General features: G+C 37.0%; 1 pseudogene across 1 annotated transcript; it reads left to right on the top strand.

The window, feature by feature from the left end:
* LOC143256687 (C-reactive protein 1.1 pseudogene) lies at positions 1-9,439 on the top strand (annotated as a pseudogene). Its single transcript, XR_013031439.1, has 2 exons — positions 1-135; positions 676-9,439. The product of XR_013031439.1 is annotated as a C-reactive protein 1.1 pseudogene (transcript).
* The last annotated feature ends 1,180 nt before the right edge of the window (positions 9,440-10,619 follow it).

Here is a 10,619-nt window from a genome sequence, read left to right as displayed (position 1 = left end):
ACTTAACAAAACTCTGTATAAAGTTTCATGGTTACATATATATGTATAGCTTTATATAAAGCATGAGATCTTTACTGAAATAACGAACACATTTCGTTTATTTTTCGCCCAATCACAAGTTTTGTGAGGAACCTGGTAATTATATTTTCCAAATAACTCATAGATTTTTAAAATGTCGTAGTTTAATGTATTAATGTAGTAAATGTAAATATCATTATTTGTTAAAGTTCTCAATGTCTAATTTCAATGTATATAAATCTTTAATATTTTAGTGAAATACAATTAATGTAGATCTTTTATATTTATATGGGTTAAAACTATTATACATCTTTACTTTTTTCTAAGGATTTAAACCTTTTTCAGATAATTAAATTACTATAAGTGTAAAATTTTTCTGTACACTGTTGTCAAGATAATTCTTATTAACTCATTTGTTAACATTAATTTAATTATTAGTTTCCCATGTATTAAAATTGGTAAAAATATTGAAATTTTCCCTGCGTGTATATTAACAACTGTTAACTAAGTGTATATAAATCAAGAGTTTACAAGTTTAGAATCTCGCTATTTTGTGTGTGTCCACAAAAACACTGTGATTGTTGTTTTGAAGCTACGTGATGCAGTGACCAAACAAAATACACGTTTTATTGAAACTCGCGCATCTTTCTTGTGTAGATAAATTGGTAGAAGAAAAAGAAAAATTCGTCTCTTCAAAAGAAAATGAGAGTTTCAATGGCTCCCTCTGTTACAGTCTTCGCTTTTCTGTTGCAGCCAATACTGGCCTTGAGCGAGCGTGAAGGTTCGACTAAAATTGTATTTCCTTCTTCTAACAACAAGTCTTTTCCACGCTTGGTGATGGTCGGAACGTTACCCACACTCCGTGAATTCACATTATGTTACTGGTTCAAAGTTCATCGCTTGGACAGAAGACTTCACATATTTTCGTATGCACACGAATCACAAGCCAACGAAATTGTAAGTTTTATAGACGATGATGTTGTCGGTATAGCTGTCAGTAGTGGAGCAAATCTACAGGTTTCGTGCCCTTATTATTTGAGACCTGGAAAATGGCATCACATCTGTTATTTCTGGTCGTCATGGGAAGGTGATGCTTCTCTGATTATCGATAATTTTGGCTGCCATGGAAATAAAACTGGCATGGCTAAAGGAGCCAAAATTCGGCCAAAAGGCGCAGTTGTTGTGGGACAAGACCAGGACGAAGTAGGTTCTGGATTTGTTGCAAATGACAGTTTTGAAGGAGAAATAAGTGAGCTCCATTTTTGGAACTCGGTCCTGAGAAGCGAACAAGCACTGCGTCTATACAAGTTAGACAACTCAGAACATCTTCAAGGAAATCTGATTCGATGGGTGAAAACACCCTTTCAGATGTATGATGGTGTGGTAGTTTCTTCTAACGAAAATTTTGAATGAATTTATTTTGTTTCAATGTTAGACGAATTGTTGATCAATTATTCGTCATAGTTTTGATTCAGGCCGTAAGCAAGTTCGTAATCGAGTATGTTTAAGCCTTAAGTAAGAGTAAGGACATAAACACTTGTACCAATATATGGATTTCCTATTGTTCAAAAATTTTGTGAATCTATCTACAGTTGAGCAAAATAAGATTATATTTAACTTTATACGAGTTTCATCTAAAGTATTACTTGACTAATGCTTTCCTCGATTTATTTTTAGTGCTGAAAATTTATATTTGTTTTTATTAAGCACAAAACTGCCAAATGGGATACATTTTCTATGCCAACCGCAGGTATCGAAAGCCGATTTTTAGCGTTATACGCTGAGCTACCGGAAGCTACTAATTAAAATATTACAATAGAGTTTGCGCAGTTTCTACATTGACACTGAACAGAAAAGTTTGGACATCGGCTACAAGATTATTTTAAATTCTAAACATATGGGCATCGAATATATGTTAAACGTTATAGTTGATCTACTGAGATTACTTTAACAACAGTTATTAATAATGTGTTTTATAATACAAATTTGCTTGTGTTTTAAAACTGTATAGATGTATATAATCTGTAATGACTAAGGCAAACGTTTATAAAATGTGCTATATTTGGAAAAGAATGTATTTAATTAGTTAGTTAGATTTTAATGGAATAAACTGAAATAGATGTGTGTGTACGTGTGTCTGAGCAACTTCAGCTTATTCCTTTAAAGTCTAACAACCTACTTAAATACATTACTTCCCAAAAGAAAGAAATAGGAATAGAACTTTCTAGAGGGCTTATAGCCTTCGCAATCAGGGAAATTCTTCTAGTTGCTTATCAGTGTTTATCTCGATCTAGAAATGAAAACTCCCTGTTTGTTTTAATGTCCTTTACTAAAAGCTGGCCAAATATGGAAAAAACATATCGAAATTTAGTTATTACAAAACGTGTCATAAGTACATGTTCGTTTGTTCATAAGTAAGTCTATTCATGTAAGTTATAAGATACGTAAGTAGAAAATTAGAATAATAAACTTAATTATAGTAATTCAACTGAAAATGGGTTGTTAGTTCCACTTTTCTGAAAATGATTTACAGGTTTGTTTGTTTTTTTTTAGTTTAGCGCAAAGCCACACGAGGGCTATCTGCGGTAGCCGTCCCTAATTTAGCAGTGTAAAATTAGAGGGAAGGTAACTAGTCATCACCACCCACCGCCAACTCTTGGGTTACTCTTTTACCAACGAATAGTGGAATTGATAGATTTATTATAACGCCCCACGGCTGAAAGGGTGAGCATGTTTGGTGTGACGGGTATTTGAACTGACGATCCTCGGATTACGAGTCGAGTGCCTTAACCACCTGGCCATTTACAGAAGAGACAAAGGGTTTGTTTGTTTGTTTGTTTGCTGTGTAAAGAAATGCTTAGTTTTTGAACAAAATGAAATTTCACCTTTCACAATAAAATTGCCGTTTCCCTATTATTTTATTAACGCTGTAAGAATCTTAGCCATTCTTTAGACATATTTCTTTTCAAAATAGAAATCAAGATATGAATGTTGTCAATAAAATGTTCAACAAAAAGAACAGTTAACAATCAATTGTTTACCTGTCACTGGTATTGAGGACCGGCATGGCTAGGTGGTTAAGGCACTCGACTCGAAAGCTGAGAGTCGCGGGTTCGAATCTCGATTACACCAAACATGCTCACTCTTCAGCCGCGGGGGCGTTATGATGTTACGGTCAATCCCACTCTTCGTTGGTAAAAGAGCAAGAGTTGGCGGTGGGTGGTGAAGACTAGCTGCCTTCCCTCTAGTCTTACACTGCTAGATAAGGGACGGCTAGCGCAGACAGCCCTCATATTGCTTTGCGCCCAAGAGTTGGCGGTGGGTGGTGCACATTAGGCTACTTGTGATGTCCTCATCATGTTTATCGAAACACAGGTTTTAGCGTTATGAGCCTTAAGATTTACTGCTGAGTTAATAGGGGAGGAATTCAGTTTTGTTAGCTGTAATAAGTTCGATGAAATAATAAACAAAGTCAGCTAGAAAGTTGTTTATGGCCTTGATCGGACAGTTGTAGCTTGTTTAACCACAGTAGCTTGGTCGTGACTGTTACACATACTAGATTACAGTAAAATAATAAAATGCAACTTGGGATTATAAACACAAATATTGGTACCACGTAGATATACTCTCTACAGACCAGTTGTATGTTGAAACTGTCAGATAAATTGAAGACGTTGTGATCAAAGCCGTAACTAACTATGTGTAAATTGAGGTCATATCTTCGACTGTTTTTTGTTGTCGTTGTTATTTGCTTGTTTTGTTGTTGTTTTGCTTCCTTCACACACATATATAACTTGGCACCTAATTCTAAACGTCGATTTGTATATTATTATTGAAAGTCAAAATCTGTTTTTGGAAAAAATAATTTTATATAATTTTCCAACAGTAAAAAAAAAGTGTTAGATAAACAGATACATCTCAAAATATTGACTACTAATAAGATATCGAAATATCTATGGCCGACGAGTTTATAATATCTGTGACCTTTACTAATCACTGCAACGAATTTTTTCAAGTTGTAAAGAAGACTTAAATTATTCAAATCAATTTAATTGTTAGTTTGGGCCCCGGCATGGCCAGGTGGTTAAGGCATCCGATGGTCGCGGGATCGAATCCCTATCACACCAAACAGGCTCGCCCTTTCAGCCGTGGGAGCATTATAATGTGACGGTTACTCCCACTATTCGTTGGTAAAAGAATAGCTCAAGAGTCGGCGGTAGGTGATGATGACTTGCTGCCATCCTTCTAGTCTTACACTGCAAAATTAGGGATGGCTAGCGCAGATGGCCTTGTGTAGCTTTTCACAAAATTGAAAACAAACTAAACCAAATTGTCAGTTTCAATATTTATTTGGTTCTCGTGTTTACTATATCTGCAACTTTTGTAATTAGTTGATAGCAATGATTTTGTTTGCTTGTTTCAGATATTCGCGCAAAGCTACACGAGTGTATCTGGATTCTCTGTCTCTAGTTTTGAACTGATGTAGATGAATTTACTCTGATTCTCTGGCCCGACATGGCCAAGCGTGTTAAGGCGTGCGACTCGTAATCTCAGGGTCGCGGGTTCGCATCCCCTCGCGCCAAACATGCTCGACCTTTCAGCCGTGGGGGTGTTATAATGTGACGGTCAATCCCACTATTCGTTGTTAAAAGAGTAGCCCAAGAGTTGGCGGTGGGTGGTGATGACGAGCTGCCTTCCCTCTAGTCTTACACTACTAAATTAGGGACAGCTAGCACAGATAGCCCTGGAGTAGCTTTGTGCGAAATTCAAAAACAAACAAACAAAACTGATTCTCTGCGTGACCTTAAAACAGTTATTTGTTCGGTATATGGATAGTGACCGCAACAATAGGAGGTTTTGAGTACGGTGATGTATTGACACCATAATACTAAGCATTTGTCATGGTTATAATGCAGTCCAAGCATTTTAACGTTTTTTCTTGTGTTTTTTTTTTTTTTAACTACAAGATGAAAGAAGTGAAAATTTTATATTTCTAACAGACTATTTGTAAAATCACGTCTTCTGCCCTGTTTTGAGTGTGTTTGCTCATTTGTTTCAGCTCAAAGCTACATAACAAGCTATCTCTTCACCATAAAGAATTGAGACCTGGATTTTAGAGTTTTAAGTCCGTAAGCTTACAAATGACCCAGTGTGTGGAAGAAATAAATATGGGCTCTGGTCGTCCATTTTGGACGACTCTAAACATTGTTAACACTGCTAATCTGTTCGAAAGAAATGTTGTAATGCACTTGGTCTCTTGCAAAATGTGTAATACTTGTTTCATTAAAGTACAAAAACAAGACTCTCTAACAAGTAGTCAAGACTCGTGTAGACAAGAATTTCCCACTTCACAAAGAAAACCACATATGCTTAGCTTGACCAATAAGTGTAAATGTATAATTTCAATTTAGATAACTGTATCACGTACATGACATATTTAACCATCAAACCAATTCTTTCTTCAATTTAAAAAGTATCGTAATAACCATGGATATAGTCTGCAATAACAAGTATCACTCGGAAAAAGTTACTTGAAATGCCAAGGCCAGCGATAGTAGAATTGTATTCTGAAGAAAGCTTCCACCAGGGAAATTTCCATTTTTGTGTTACATGGATGTCCAGATGGTGAGACTACGTCACGACGAAGCCACTTGCAACCACGTCAACATTCACAATGTGAATTTGCAGAAACGTAAAGCCTGACGAAGATGAAGGATTTTATTTTAGGTTTTGTTTGTTTGTTTAGAATTAAGTACAAAAGCTACATAATGGGTTATCTGTACTCTGCTCGATAGGGATATTAAAATTCGGTTTCTAGTGGTGTAAGTCCGCAGACATTCCGCTGTGCCACTGGGTTCTTTTCTATACTTGTTATATTACAAGATCCATCATTAATGAACTTTTTTTTTTAATTTGTAGAGTTATAGCACATTGACTCGCCTTTGAAATTTTGAATTTTGCGAACTCTACAAAAAATAATTCTCAGAAGCAATCTGTTTGAATAGAGAGTCCAATGCTACGTCATCATAAACAGCTAGACCATCATATAGGATGTTTGAAATAAGCATGCATTAAAGTAAAAGACGACATCCCAAACTAAACTGTAACATAATTGTTATATTAGGGACAGCTAGCGCAGATAACCTTGGAGTAGCTTTGACAACATTTAAAACAAATAAACTATTTTCATAGTCTCTCATTTGGTCAGCAGTAAGCTAACTACTTACAGAACTATATTCCAGGGCTTGATTCCCCATGGTGGACAGAGCGTAGGATAACCGTCGATATAAGTACTTAAACAAACATATCGTTTTCGTAAATTACCTCTTGTAGGAAAAAGTATATTAGAAAACTATAAAGTTATATAGTTGAAAAGAGACATAAAAATGGATGAAGGATTACAAAAAGTGTTTTTACATAAATAAAATTATTATCACGCAAGCAAATCCTAAAAATTATGATGTATTACACCACTGAAATTATTCACTACATGTTTAAGAAATTCCCAATTCTAAAACATTACCAAACACACAATTCATTTCGAAGAATTTTATCTAAGAAATTATTCCGGTAGAAAGACGGGGAGGTTCATTTCATTTTTCGTAAGAAGGCCAGTAATGAAAACAGTAGTGAATGTCTCGATAACACGTGCGAGGATTCTAGTGATGCAATAAGAGGGAAACAACTCTGATGCTTTGAAAGTGAAGCCAGAGATAAATTCACATCCTAGTTAATTGTAAACGTGACAAGTATTTAGGCATACCAACTGAATTTTACAAGCTCCGTGAAATACGGTTTTGAAATCAGAAACCGGAATTACAGCTGGTACATACTGGTTGCTTTCATTATATCGCGTGAGGTTCAAGCACTTACATTAAATACACTAGAAACGTGCATATGGAATTGGTTGTAGGCACCAAGCCTACTGTGTGAAATATTAACATTTTCAAAACAGTAAAATAAATAAACATTCGATCTTACGAAAAATATAATTTATTTAAAATAAATAGGCAGGCAATCCCTATATAAAAGATAACACTCTATAAATATATATATATTCATGTGATTCAAACTTATCGACCCTGTAATGTTTGTTTAACACTTCACTGACGTAATATGTGTTTTTCGATAACAAAAACATGTAATTTCCTACCATTGTGGAATAAGTAACTTATGGCACTGTATATCAGACATTAGAAAACCTAAAAGTGTTAAGGAATTGCAAAACGTCGAGTATGAATCTACCAGTTTGACTACCAGTATCCACATGGTTACTATGTTATAATACTGTTATATATAAAAACAAAAGATACGTATAATGAATAACAAATGACACAGTGCTAATAATAATATATCTGTAATAGAACATCTTATTTTTCAGTCTTTTATTTTAATTTCCCCCTATGTACTGTCCCACCTTTTTGTTATAGTCCAAGTGCATTTTCCAAATTGCCAATGCGTGATAATAATTGACTAGAATAAAACCCTGTCAAAAATGACGAGAAACCAAACCTGAATCCTCCAATGTGCATTTGTAACTTCATTTCGCGCAAAGCTACACGAGGACTAGCTGTTTCTAATTTATTAGTGTAAGACCTGAGGGAAGGCAGCTAGTTATCATCACCCACCGCCAACTCTTGAGCTACCCTTTTACTGACGAATAGTGAGATTTACCATCACATTATTACGCCCCCACTGCTGAAAGAACGAGCATGTTTGGTATGACGGGGATTCGAACCCGTGACTCTCGGATTACGAGTTGAATGCCTTAACCACCTGGCCATGCCAGGCTGTTGTCATTCGTAGAGAAACATAAATAAAAGTAAAGGACCTTTTAGCTTCGAGAAACTGAATCCCATCATGAGTTGTATCTACTTTACCTGAAGAGTTTCTCTTCCCAACATCGTTCATTGTCCTAGCATTCAACAATCACAGTTATATTCTAATGACGTCATTATTGTAATCGTCTTCTTAAAACTACATTTCTTCTAAATACTCCATCATCATTCAAAAACTTCTCTTCTTAATAAACGACAAATTAATGTCACTTGATGCTAAATAAATCCTTTGTATAAAAACACCTTCCTTTAACGGCTTTCATAGAGCAGCAAAAGTGACAACATTTAGGAACTATTTTCGCATATGTTAGCGATGTCATTCACCTAAACTAAAAATGGGCAGTGAAAAGAGGAAGTATTGTAGGAGAAAAAGTGGAACTGGGATCGTATAACTCACGAAATTCACAAAAAGCGATAGTGACTATGAGGATAGTTGTCATATTTTTAACACTATATTTTTTATATATACTCTTCAAAAAAAAAACGCAAAAGGGATATTTTTGTTATTTTAAAGAGAAATATATGTAATAACGTTACAAGCTCAGAGTATGTGATGTTACACGTGTTAAGGCACTGATTGTCAGACCAAAATGACAATAAAAGTTGTGCACTTTGAAAACGGAGGAAAACGACGGATTTTTCGCCAAAACGCATTCGTGTCCAATAAATTTGTTTGAGAGATCTGCATGTTCTGCAAGTGCAACATGTGCAAAATGCCTATAAAAGTGGCGGGTTCTCGGTTTCCATAGCTCAGTGTTAAGCCACCGACACGCAATACAGTTACGCCAAGACTGACTGAAGCACAACGCAACAACGCCATTGGTCGCTTGGAAGCAGGCGAATCTCGATCTGATGTTGCCAGAGCTGTGAAGCAAGCACCATCACAAGGCTATGGAATCGTCACCAACAACATGGATCAACTCGTGACCGTCCACGATCTGGCAGATTTCGTGTGACCACGCCCGCACAAGATCGCTACATCCGGTTACGTCACCATCGGGATAGGACCACCACTGCGACGTCTACTGCCTCAACCATACCAGGGCTGCGTAGAAGTTCTGATCAGACTGTACGCAACCGTCGACGAGATTCTTAGGCCCCATGTGCAACTCATCATGGTGAACGTCAACGACGTTTTTCAACATGACAACGCCCGTCCTCACACAGCCCGACTCACCACTGTCTTCTTGAGACACCACAACATCAACGTTCTTCCCTGGCCCTCCAGATCACCAGATTTAAACCCCATCGAACATCTTTGGGACGAGTTGGACCGACGTCTGCGACGGCGACAACCTCAACCGCAGACTCTACCTCAGCTTGCAGCAGCTTTGCAGGCTGAGTGGACAGCCATTCCACAGGATGTGATTCGTCATCTCATCGCTTCCATGGGCAGGAGATGCCAAGCAGTTATTGATGCTCACGGGGAGCATAGTCGTTATTGACGTTGAGTGACGTTAAACTTCAACTAGTGAGCGTGGACTTCGCCTTTGCAGACTTTGGATGTTCAGCATTGAATGTGCAAAGTTTCACACATGTCATACAGAACTACCGGAATAAACTTGTTAACAATATGTCTCAAATTTTGCCTTTTGCGTTTCTTTTTTTGAAGAGTATATTTTCTTAAAGATTTTCAACAATTATAAAGAGTGTAGGATGTAAGATTTCAACCACGCTACATTCGCCATGCCCCTTACCGACTTGTTTAATCACGAGCAGTCCCCTGGTGGAATAGCGGTAAGTTTAAGTACTTACAACACTACAATCCAGGATTCAACTCTCCGCAGTTGATATATCAGATAGTTTAATGCGGCTTTTACTTAAAAACAAACAAACTCCTTCAAAATACGATAACCGCTATCAGTACGTCGATGTTTTTTTGGCTTCGTGATCTTCAAAGGAAACCCATGTTTTGCAAACACCGACCTATTCAGTTTTTTATCAAAACGTAATTTCGTTAACTCTTATTTTTTATGACTTTTGGCCCGGCATGGCCAGGTGGGTAAAAGAGTTCGACTCGTAATCCGAGGGTCGTTGTTTCGAAACCCGGTCGCACCAAAAATGTGCGTCCTTTCAGCCGTAAGAACGTTATAATATAACGGTCAATCCCACTGTTCGTTGGTAAAAAAGTAGCCCAAGAGTTGGTGGTGTATGGTGATGACTAGCTTCTTTCCCTCTAGTCTTACACTGCTAAATTAGGGAAGGCTAGTGCAGTTAGCCCTCGTGGGTGAAGCTTGGCGCGAAATTCAAAACCTTATGACTTTGAAAACATTTTTGAGCATTTTCTAAATTAATTTTTATTTACTAATGCACTGGGAAGATATAGAGGACCTAGGATGAGAGTAAATGTATCTTTGTTTTTTGCGTTTCGCGAAAAGCTACACAAAGACTATTTGCGCTAGCCGTCCCTAATTTATGCAAGACTAAAGGGGAGGCAGCTAGCCATCACCACCCACCGCCAACTCTTGGGCTACTCTTTTATCAACAAATTGTGCGATTGACCGTCACAGCTAAAATCAACAAGTATGTTTGAGGGTATGGGGATTCAAACCCGTGACCTTCAGATTACGAGTCGAGCGCCTCTAACCATTTAGCAAATGCTGGAATAAAATCAAAGAGAAATACGACATTTGTGCTTTAACCTTCATCGGTACACCTGGGGTCCATATGGACTCCGACGATAAATATTTTTAATATATTTTCATTGACCAGTTATATTTGTATGTAATTGTCGCATTATCTTCCTCTGACACAAAAATAATA

The sequence above is a fragment of the Tachypleus tridentatus genome, chromosome 7 (assembly GCF_004210375.1).
Source record: "Tachypleus tridentatus isolate NWPU-2018 chromosome 7, ASM421037v1, whole genome shotgun sequence".
NCBI classification, from domain to species: domain Eukaryota; kingdom Metazoa; phylum Arthropoda; class Merostomata; order Xiphosura; family Limulidae; genus Tachypleus; species Tachypleus tridentatus.
This window is presented reverse-complemented; position numbering and strand designations above follow the sequence as displayed.